Source organism: Octopus bimaculoides, chromosome 5 (genome assembly GCF_046866305.1).
Source record: "Octopus bimaculoides isolate indiv1 chromosome 5, ASM4686630v1, whole genome shotgun sequence".
Lineage (NCBI taxonomy): Eukaryota > Metazoa > Mollusca > Cephalopoda > Octopoda > Octopodidae > Octopus > Octopus bimaculoides.
Window position 1 is genome coordinate 65,195,112 of NC_142932.1, and position 12,600 is coordinate 65,207,711.

At 39.9% G+C, this 12,600-nt stretch overlaps 1 long non-coding RNA gene and 1 pseudogene across 1 annotated transcript in view; both read left to right on the plus strand.

The window, feature by feature from the left end:
- Positions 1-12,600, plus strand: part of LOC149135568 (uncharacterized) — a 440,654-nt gene that overhangs the window by 240,267 nt on the left and 187,787 nt on the right. The gene's annotated exons all lie outside the window — the stretch shown is intronic.
- LOC149135571 (uncharacterized) overlaps positions 1-12,600 on the plus strand; it is a 52,421-nt pseudogene that overhangs the window by 39,130 nt on the left and 691 nt on the right.

Genomic DNA, 12,600 nt, shown 5'->3' on the forward strand with positions numbered 1-12,600 from the left:
GAGGTCAGCAGTGTCCCCCTGCTGGTTTGGCATCTGCAGACTAGACTAGTTTCAGGGTGTTGCCCCTTGTCAATGCAGAGTAGCCAAGCCTTAGCCAGGCGGCGCTGCTGACTATCTGCTCGAAGGTTATTTATCTAATTTCAGTGGAATCTATCCACTGGTTTTCAGAAATAGAGTTATTAATATTTCTAAGTCTCTCTAACGGAGACTACGGCAGCGGTACTGGAAATTAATAGTTATCGCCAAGCCAACATGGCAGTCCCAAAATTTTGGGACTGCCATGTTGGCTTGGCGATAACTATTAATTTCCAGTACCGCTGCCGTAGTCTCCGTTAGAGAGACTTAGAAATATTAATAACTCTATTTCTGAAAACCAGTGGATAGATTCCACTGAAATTAGATAAATAACCTTCGAGCAGATAGTCAGCAGCGCCGCCTGGCTAAGGCTTGGCTACTCTGCATTGACAAGGGGCAACACCCTGAAACTAGTCTAGTCTGCAGATGCCAAACCAGCAGGGGGACACTGCTGACCTCCCCTGTTCGAGGGTTATAAAGGACACAGGTTTCGTGTGTCACATAGCTAGCTAGAGGCGATGGCTTCTTGGAGCTAATTCACGGCAGCTTTCGTCCTAATTTTGGGACTGCCATGTTGGCTTGGCGATAACTATTAATTTCCAGTACCGCTGCCGTAGTCTCCGTTAGAGAGACTTAGAAATATTAATAACTCTATTTCTGAAAACCAGTGGATAGATTCCACTGAAATTAGATAAATAACCTTCGAGCAGATAGTCAGCAGCGCCGCCTGGCTAAGGCTTGGCTACTCTGCATTGACAAGGGGCAACACCCTGAAACTAGTCTAGTCTGCAGATGCCAAACCAGCAGGGGGACACTGCTGACCTCCCCTGTTCGAGGGTTATAAAGGACACAGGTTTCGTGTGTCACATAGCTAGCTAGAGGCGATGGCTTCTTGGAGCTAATTCACGGCAGCTTTCGTCCTAATTTTGGGACTGCCATGTTGGCTTGGCGATAACTATTAATTTCCAGTACCGCTGCCGTAGTCTCCGTTAGAGAGACTTAGAAATATTAATAACTCTATTTCTGAAAACCAGTGGATAGATTCCACTGAAATTAGATAAATAACCTTCGAGCAGATAGTCAGCAGCGCCGCCTGGCTAAGGCTTGGCTACTCTGCATTGACAAGGGGCAACACCCTGAAACTAGTCTAGTCTGCAGATGCCAAACCAGCAGGGGGACACTGCTGACCTCCCCTGTTCGAGGGTTATAAAGGACACAGGTTTCGTGTGTCACATAGCTAGCTAGAGGCGATGGCTTCTTGGAGCTAATCCACGGCAGCTTTCGTCCTAATTTTGGGACTGCCATGTTGGCTTGGCGATAACTATTAATTTCCAGTACCGCTGCCGTAGTCTCCGTTAGAGAGACTTAGAAATATTAATAACTCTATTTCTGAAAACCAGTGGATAGATTCCACTGAAATTAGATAAATAACCTTCGAGCAGATAGTCAGCAGCGCCGCCTGGCTAAGGCTTGGCTACTCTGCATTGACAAGGGGCAACACCCTGAAACTAGTCTAGTCTGCAGATGCCAAACCAGCAGGGGGACACTGCTGACCTCCCCTGTTCGAGGGTTATAAAGGACACAGGTTTCGTGTGTCACATAGCTAGCTAGAGGCGATGGCTTCTTGGAGCTAATTCACGGCAGCTTTCGTCCTAATTTTGGGACTGCCATGTTGGCTTGGCGATAACTATTAATTTCCAGTACCGCTGCCGTAGTCTCCGTTAGAGAGACTTAGAAATATTAATAACTCTATACCTATATATATATATACATATAGATATACATATATATATATATATATATATATATATATATATATATATATATATATATATATATATATATATATCTTGCTTATTAAAACTGAAAATGTCTGTGCGCATGTGTGTGTGTGTGTGTGTGTATAGGTATGTCCTCATTTTGCGCCAAAACAGCTTGACGGATTTTTCATAAACTTCACACGCACGTTGCTTGTGTCTGTGGAGGTTTTAAGTATAAATGGATTTTGAAAAAATGTTCAGGTAAACGGCGGGAGGAATAACATTTGGGTGCGGTTGAACGGCAGGCGTAATTATTTTAAGCTTCCAACGGAAATAACCCATTCCCTCCTTCGTAAATTATTTGGTAAAAATGAAATTGAATACACTTATTTCTTAGTATTTGAACTATTTTAGTTATTTTTTCAATTTACCCAGTACAAGGCTTAAATGAGTTTATAGTATTCTCCTAAACAATAGATCCACTTATTTCGGTTAGTGACTTATTCACGAATATACCAACTCTAGCGCTGCTGTGGGTAATATTCTCTGGGAACGCGCACAAGCTTTTTTCACAGTTAATTACTTTGAATTGTTATTATCTCATATCTGATTAACCTGTTATTACATAACATGTATCACGATTTTAGTATACATACCTTATTAGTATTTTCTCCTATGTTCTATATACTCTGGGAACATATTAAAGCCCTTTTTGGATTACTTTATTTGAATTCTTACTATAGGGTAATTAATTTCATGTTATTATATAACTGACTTCACAATTAGGGTATCATAACTTATTGGGAATTCCTAAAAACAAGATCCTTTGTAAGACAGTTCGAGATTCTCAATGAACACACAAAAACCATTTTAAGGGCTACATACTTTGTATTGTTGTTATTGGATTAGTGAAACGATTACGAGAATGGAACCAAGGGATAAGCCCACTTTCCTGGGAATTACTGGGCATGTCACTGGGTATATATATATATATATATATACATATATATATATTTGTTCATATGATGATATCTCCACAATGTGTTGATGATGAGAAAAACATGTAACTCAGCGTCAAAACTCTCTTTTAAATTAAAAATTTATATATATATATATATCCACCTATATATATGGATATATATATAGAGAGAGAGAGATGTGTGTGTGTGTATATATATATATGCTTTCAGTGCAAATGGTTTTTGTTATACGACACCGTATTTTACAATCCTGTAAATAATAATAACGGTATCTTTATATAAGCTTAAAATTTATGGCATTCACCGTGCAATGACTAAGGAAAATAGTCTAATAAGGGGGCATATAAGCACTTAACAGAAAAAAAAGAAGGCTTTCCCATCCGTGTGTGAAGGTAACACAATCATGTTAACAAAGGGATGTGGGTTCACGTCCCACGTGGATGGGAAAGCCTTTTCTTTTCTGTCGAGGGCTTATATGCCTCATTATTAGATTATTTTCCTTAGTCATTGCATGGTGACCAGCATAAGCTTTAAGCTTATATAAAAATACCATTATTATTTACAGGTTGTAAAATACAGCACCGTATAATAAAGCCATTCACACCAAAAGCATACATACATACATACATACATATATATATATATATATATATATATACACACACACATATATATATATATATACTTATTATAGCCTCAGGCCGACCAAAACCTTGTGAGTGGATTTCTTACTCGGAAACTGAAAGAAGACTTTCGTATATATGTGTATATTTGTGTATGTGTGTGCCTGTGTCTTGTGTTTGTACCCCCACCATTGCTTGACAACTGATGTTGTTGTGTTTACATTCCTGTAACTTAATGATTTGGTAAAAGGCACTGACAGAATGAGTACTAAGCTTACAAAGAATAAATCCTGTGGTTGATTTCTTCGACCAACGGTGGTGCTCCAACATGGCTGCAGTCACACGACTGAAACAAGTAAAGCAATAAAAATCTATGCCATTTTAATCCCGAGCAAGGCCGGGTTTCTCTGCTAGTATATATATATATATATATATATATATATATATATATATATATATGTGTGTGTAGTAAATATATTAGGTAGGTTGTCAAGAAGATCCTTGCGGTTTTTAACCTTTAAATTTGGATGCACATATCTCGGCTCAAGCAAAACTTTATTAATCGAAATAAACACCATCAGAATCACAACGCAAAACAAGTTTATGCCAGTAGCGTAAAAATCCTGCTTTCTGGTGGCGATGAAGTCGTTGAAGGTGTGTTTGGCATCGTCTTGGTTTTTGAAGCATTTTACATGGAGGAAGTTGTTGAGATGCTTGAAAAAATGGTAGTCGGTAGGCGAGAGGTCTGGTGAGTATGGCGGATGAGGCAGAGTTTCATAGCCCAATTCGTTCAACTTCTGCAGGGTCAGTAGTGCGATTGCAGCCGAGCGTTGTAATGAAGAAGAATTGGTTCTTTTCTATTGACCAATGTTGGTTGTTGTTGCCGGAGTTTCTTATGCATTTCATCCATTTGCTGACAGTGCTTCTCTACTGTAATGGTTTCGCCTGGATCCAAAAAGCTGTGATGGATGAGACCGGTCGCAGACCACCAAACAGTCACCATGACTTTCTTCTGGTGCAACTTTGGTTTCAGGAAGTGCCATGGAGCTTCGTTGGCATCTAACCACTGAGCTGAGCGTCACCGGTTGTCATAAAGAATCCACCTTTCATCGCAAGTCACAATCCAGTCAAGAAACAGGTCGTTCTTGTTGCATAAAAGAAGGGAAGACAACACTTCAAAACAGTGTTTTCTTTTGGTTGTCGCTCAATTCATGTGGCACCCATTTCTCAAGCATTTTTGTTTTTCCAATTTCTTTCAAGTGGTTGGAAACTGTCGTATACATTATGTCTAATTCAGAAGCAAGCTTTCGAACAGTTGTGCATGGATTGGTTTCAACTAAGGCTCTTAGTTGATCGTTGTCAACATCTGATGGCTGACCACTACGCTTATCAGCTTCAAGACTCTCGTCACCGCTATGAAATTTCTTGAACCATCATTGTGCTGTACATTCATTAGTGGTTCCTGGGCCAAACGCATCATTGATATCGCGAGGTGTTTCAGCAGCTTTTCAGCTTAGCTTGAACTGGAATAAGAAAATTGTGCAAATTTGCTTTTTGTCCATGTTGTATTCAACGTTCCAGAAAAAAATGGCCTAACTATTCAAAAAGAAAAAGAGGAACATGATTAGATAGAGCAAAAAATGGGCTTTAAAATGATATATAAAGTCAAAGTAATTTAATGAAAATTTGAAAATACATCATTTAAAACCAAAATTAAAAATTCCGCAAGAACTTTCTTGTCAACCTAATATATAAATCGGCATATGTATGCATAGCATAAGTGAGTTCATTCATACATATATAGGTGTGTGTATGCATCAATGTGCATGTATGCATGCATAAATGCCTGCCTACTGCCCAGTCTACATCACTGACCTTTGTGACAGCCTCTCATCTCTACAACATCCATATCACTCACACCTCAATTTCTCATCCCTCATATCACACATTGCAATCTCTCATCCTTCTACTGCCCATACCACTATCACCTAAATCTTTATCTCTTTCCCACTCAACTGATGTCTCTATTATTCTTCCTTTACTTACTCCCTCTTCTTATCAATCACACTTCACTATGCTATTCATATGACCGTGCTTCTCTCTACCCCACAATGCACTATCTAACCCTTAACTTTGATGCTCAGCTTTTCTTCACCAATTCTCAACCACTTCCTACTCTTTTTAATTCTCACTGTATTATGCTCCAATGTGACTGAGGAACACAATGGACATCTTTTGTTCACACAATACTGTTTCCAGTCAAGATGTCACTACACTCATACCAACCCTCTCACCATCACTCTTTTATGCAATTCTCTGGTACAAGATGCACCCATTTTCCATTTATGTCACTGCACCACTTAACCCCTCTGGCCCATCTCATTGCCTATGTGCAGCTGGCTACATTGAGCTATTTCTATCCAATGCACTCCACCTTCACTTTCTCTTACTCTATTGCCTGTCACCACCCCGTATCCCCTCGTCTCCCAGCATACTTCTTTTACTCCACACACCATGCATCTTTGTCACTCCTGGAGATTGCTCTATCCCCTGGGTCACGTAGTCTTGTCATAATGTCACTGATATTACCTTGAATATTCATGTCTATCTCAGAATACTGAGTACTCTTGTACCTTACATTATTTATAAAGATGGATACTCAGACAAGGAAAGAGAAATAAAGAGAAATGAAAATAATTTCAAGTTTTAATTTTAGATTCTTATGCATATCAAATAACAAGAAATTTTAGTAACTGTGACCCAATTGTTTCTACCAAGCCCTATGTGAGAGAGAGAGAGAGAGAGAGAGAGAGAGAGAGAGAGAGAGAGAGAGAGAGAGAGAGAGAGTGAGAGAGAAAGCGTGTGTGTGTGTGTGTGTGTGTGTGTGTGCGCGCGCACGCCAGAGTGCTGTAGTGAAATGTCACAGCTAGCAGTGGGAGACTGCACCACTCAAAAGGAAATAGGTGAAGATTTGGTAGCAGCAGAAATTATACTCAGTGTCTGCTGCTACTACTACTACTACCACCAACACCACTACTACTCATGTTACATGCAAAAACTATTGTCTTTACTGTGTCCCAGAATATTTCCACCAAATCACCATAATAGTCACTATAACTCAGAATATTATTATCCACCCTCCACATGTTTAACAAAGCCACAAATAACTGAAACTGTTTTTCTTTTCTCTCAACTTCCATGTGTGTGTGTGTGTGTACGCGCATAAACAAACACATATTTATATACACTCTCACAACAATAAATCAGTTCCTCACATTGTACTGTAACTTCTCCCAGTTAACCTAAGGTCATTCTCTCTCCAATTCTACTTTTCAATGGCGGAAGCTCTTTTCCTTTGTAACTCACAAGATGTCACCAGTGCTGGTACCAGGAAAATAAAAGACAATATATACTGTAAAGTGGTTGGTGAATTGAGCTGAGACAATACACTGATCGAAAATGTCTTGCCAAGGCATAATGACCTCCATAATGCTAGTACTAGTACATCCAGTACACTCCAGAAGGCAGCTGGTAATCAAGAGGGCAACCTGCCATAGAAACCAAATGAAATTTGAGACATTAGAACGAGATGTGGCCCTTCAAGCAGTCAGATTGTATTAAACCATACAGTTCGTGCCAGCATGGAAAATGAACATAATTATGATGAGTGGAAACACAAACACACACATGCATATATATATATATATATATATATATATATATATATACACATTCGCCATGATAGATCGCTGACCACTACATTTATATTTTTTTTCTCCTTATTTCTTTCTGTGTTCCTTTCAGTTGAGGAGCGTAGCTCGAAACGTCAAAGACTTTCTCTATTCCCGAGCGTTAAACTAATACATCCATTTGTTGTTTACACCACCCGTCTTCATCTGTTGTTTTTTTTGTAAATTCTCCCATATATATATATATATATATATATATATATGTATATATATATATATATATATATATATATATATATATATATATATATATATATATCCTACGAAGGCCAGTCAGACGGTACTGGCAATGGTGCCACCCGCACAAGAGCCAGTCCAGGGGCACTGGCAACGATCTCGCTCGAAAATCCTTACACATGTCACAGGCACAAGTGCTAGAAAGGCGACGCTGGGCACAGGTGTTATCCCAATTTCGCTATTCGCTAGCCCCAATAAGTCTGCGCAAGCCGAGTTTCGTGTCCAATGAAGGAGACGACGTTGGCACGGGTGCCAGTCGTCAAATTTAGTTCGATTTCACTTGCCTCAACAAGTCTTTGCAAGCGGAGTTTGGTGTCCAATGTAGGAAAGGTACGCATAAGTGAGCTGGCTGCACCTCTGGCAGAGGCCTTGGATTTAGGTCTCACTTGGCTTGCCGGGTCTTCTCACGCACAGCACATTTCCAAAGGTCACGGTCAGAAGTCATCACCTCGGTGAGGCCCAATGTTCGAAGGTCTTGCCTCACCACCTCAGCCCAGGTCTTCCTGGGCCTAACTCTTCTACGGGTTCTCTCAACTGTTAGGGTGTGGCACTTTTTCACGCAGCTATCCTCATCCATTCTCACCACATGTCCATACCAGCGCAATCGTCTCTCTTGCACACCACAACTGATGCTTCTAATGTTCAGCTTTTCTCTCAAGATACTTACACTCTGTCGGGTATGCACACTGACATTACACATCCAGTGGAGCATACTGGCTTCATTCCTTGTGAGCTTACGCATGTCCTCAGCAGTCACAGCCCATGTTTCACTGCCATGTAGCATGGCTGTTCGTACACATGCATCAGTCTGCCTTTTACTCTGAGTGAGAGTCCTTTTGTCGCCAGCAGAGGTAACAGCTCTCTGAACTTTGCCCAAGCTATTCTTATTCTAGCAGCTACACTTTCAGCACACCCACCCCCACTAATAACTTGGTCACCTGGATAGCAGAAGCTATCAACTACATCTAGTTTTTATCGCTGGAATGAGACAGAAGTTGTTTCCTGTTTGTTTACAGTCTTTATTGCACCTGAACATCTGCCACATACAAAAACTAACTTCCTAGTTAACCTGCCTTTGATATTGCTGCACCTCTTCTGTGTCCATAGCTTGCACTGGGTACATCTTATAGGGTTACTACCTACTCCTTTTCTACATACTGAGCAGGGCCATCTACCTGAAGGGGTTTGTGTTTTATCTGCCTGCCTACTTATTAGGATTTTGGTTTTAGCTAGGTTGACTCTAAGGCCCTTCGATTCTAGTCCTTGCTTCCACACCTGAAACTTCTCTAGTTCTGATAGTGACTCCGCAATTAGTGCAAGGTCATCAGCATAGAGGAGCTCCCAGGGGCATCCTGTCTTGAATTCCTCTGTGATCGCCTGGAGGACTATGATAAATAGGAGGGGGCTGAGGACCGAACCTTGGTGGACCCCTACCCGGAATTCATTACTGTACTCATTTCCAACCCTCACCTTACTGACAGCATCTCTGTACATGGCTCGCACAGCTCTCACTAACCATTCTTCTATCCCAAGTTTCCTCATTGACCACCAGATAAGGGATCGGGGGACCCTGTCAAAGGCTTTCTCCATGTCAACGAAAGCTAGGTACAGAGGTTTATCCTTGGCTAGGTATTTCTCCTGCAGCTGTCTTACTAGAAATATAGCATCAGTCATGCTTTTACCTGGCACGAACCCAAACTGCATCTCATCTAAATTGATTCACTCCCTAATTAGTTGGGCTATGACCCTCTCCGTAGCTTTCATAACCTTGATGCCTCTGTAATTATTTGTATCTAAAGCGTCACCTTTACCTTTGTAGCAGTTGACTATGGTGCTGCTACACCAATCATTGGGTATGACTCCTTCGTGTATCACCTGGTTTGTAATACGGGTGACTAGGCTATAGCTGACACTGCCAGATATTTTGAGCATCTCTGCAGTGATTCCTGATGGGCCGGGGGCTTTCCTTGTCTTCATACTCTTAATTGCTTTATCTACCATGGTACTGTCAATTTGGATAGCTGGTCCCTCTGTTGGGTTGGCATACGGCAGACTCACTTTCTCCCATTCATTCTCTTTATTAAGCAATCTATCGTAGTGGCATCTCCAGACCTCTTTCTTTTCGAGCGAGATCGTTGCCAGTGCCCCTGAACTGGCTCTTGTGCGGGTGGCACATAAAATACACCGTTGCTAGTACCGCCTGACTGGCCTTCGTGCGGGTGACACGTAAAAGCACCCACTACACTCTCTGAGTGATTGGCGTTAGGAAGGGCATCCAGCTGTAGAAACTCTGCCAAATCAGATTGGAGGCTGGTGTTGCCATCCGGTTTCACCAGTCCTCAGTCAAATCGTCCAACCCATGCTAGCATGGAAAGCGGACGTTAAACGATGATGATGATGATGATATATATATCAATTGAATAAAGTTTTGAATAAATGGTCTGCTTTTCAAGTTTTTTTTTATGTTGAAGTGTGTTAAACATTAAAAAAAAATATTTTGTAACGTTCATTAAGTTCAATTAGTGCTTTCATACATTCGTAGTAAACATTAGATTTCAAAATGTATTTAATTGACAGTTGAGTTCTTGATAACTGTAGTAAAATGACTGACTTCTTCCTTTTTATACCTTTTAGAAGGCTCAGGTTTTCAGATTGAAGATAGATTTTTCACAAATGCTGATATGAACTGCAACAGAAGAAATTTGATCTGCATTAAATGCTCTAATTGCGAGGCACTATATATTGGCAAGATAGGGAATGCATTATCGGAATGCTCTGGAACACGAATGTTCACCAAATTCCACTGAGTGAACACACACACACACTATCATCATCTCTGTTATTATAGTGTCTACTTTGCCATGCTTGCATGGGCCACATAAAATCAACTTTCATCTGTTCCTAAGCCAGTTAATATTTCCATTAATCCTTTGAACACAAACAGTAAAATAGCCAGACTTATCTTCACACAAGATTGCAAATGAATTACATAGTATAATGCAGTGGAACTGCACCTGAAACCATATGGTTGCACAAGAAACTTCTTAACCACACAGTCTTAACTGCATATTACACACACATACACAAAGGGAAATCTGAAATTGTTGCGTCTTATGGAAGAGCTGACAAAAGACTACATTGACTGGTGACATATTGTAAAGGAAATGATTCATCCATCTAAACAGACAAAATGAAAGACATTTAAATTGTGTACAAGTCTGTGTTTCTGTAGTGTGTGTGTGTGTGGTTGCACACGCATGCATGCACACCTTTCATGCAACATGTCAAAATGATATTTGCTTTGATAAAAAAAACACAGCATCATGCCTGTAGATAGTGTATATATGCTAAATATGATGTTTATAATTTAATGCTGTTTCAATTGCATACACTGAGTTTATCCCAGCAAGCTTACCACAATATCAGTGAATGTATTATTCCCTCTTCACTATAAATCAGAAGTGGCAGATTTCATCTTGGCACGTAACTACAGGGTCCATGTCATGACCGACAAGCTCCAAGGACATGATGTGACTGGTATTCCTGCAAGTTGCCACTGGGATGATATTCATCTCACTCTGTTAAATATTATTTTTAACTGAAGTGTATGAAATGCTTTTCTCAGACAAAAACCACATCAATATGCTTGTCAATGGGTATGCATGTGTGTGAGTGTACGTGTATGTGTACACACACACACAGACATATATGTAGGTGTGTATGATAAACAAATGGTCTCTATATATTATGTGTGTGTGTGTGCTGTAAGTCTACAACTTGTACCTCTTTAATACCTTTTCACTTCTCTAACACACCTATCACTTATCCCTCTTTTATTCATCTTTCTCTCATTCAGACTTCTATCACCCATGCTGACTGAATAACTTTCACCTAATCCCTAGGACACCAAAGCAAAATTTCCTAGATCTCTGACCTCCCAAATGAAATGACCCAAACATCCAGTCATCACCTACCTACATAACAATCAATAATAACAAACTGACAACTATATCCTCCAATAATACATACAATATGATTGTGTGGTTACAAAGTTCATTTTGCAGATCATCCGATCCAGGTTTGATTATAGGCAGGAAGAAAATTATACAATTACTCGGAAGCCCAGTCATGGGATTTCCCATCAGCAAGCCAGCAATTGACTAATCCGTGGCTCCAGATATTTCGTACATCAAACGTTAGATGTTTGTACATCACAGAATATACCCGTCAATGTTCATACGAGTCAATTTTCCTATCTTCCCTTCATCATTCGTTAAATTCTCATCTGGTGGAAGGAGTTAAGAAAGCCCATTCAAGCCCTGCATTACCTGTGTCCTACAATTTTTGTCCTGCATTTCTGGTGAGTAGATGCATTTCCATTTAAAACGGCTAGTGCTCCTCCAGCTAATAGAAAAAGGAAACCGAACAAAGAGGGATGAGCATTTCAAGAAAAATGAGAATTATAGTATTTTTGCACAATAGTGAATAGAAAGATACATTGTTTAATTTGCAACAGTAGCACTGCCACGCCAAAAGAGTACAACTTGAAAAGACATTATGAAATGAACCATTGATCATATGATAAATATGAAGGTCCAATGCTTGTTTCAAGACTCAAGGAACTGAAGGCTAACTTGACACAGCAACAGACCTGTTTTACGAAAAATCAGAAAGGGAATGTCGCTTCCGTTACTGCAAGCTATGAACTCAGCCAGATGATCACCACGAATGGGAAATCTTACAGTGAAGGAGATTTTGTAAAGCAGTGGCTTGTAAAAACAGCTGAAATTGAGTGTCCAGAGTAAGCACACTTATTCAAAGATATTTCATTAACCAGGAACACTGTTGCTAAATGGATTGATGAAATGTCAGGTGATTTGAAACAGCTGAAAGCTGCATCATCAAGATTTGAACATTTTTTTATTGATGAGAGCATTGACATCACTGGAATAGCACAGCTTGCAGTCTTCATAAGGGCCTGTGACAGTGAATTTAATATCTTTGAGAAAGCCAAACAAGTTCTGTATGACTATGGTTTTGATTTGAGTAAATTTACCTGTTTATCTACTGATGGTTCTGTAAATATGGTAGGCAGACATAATGGTGTTACTACCAAGTTACAAACAAACATAGACAATTTGCATCCGGATTCATCATTTGCACATTTTTATCGCAT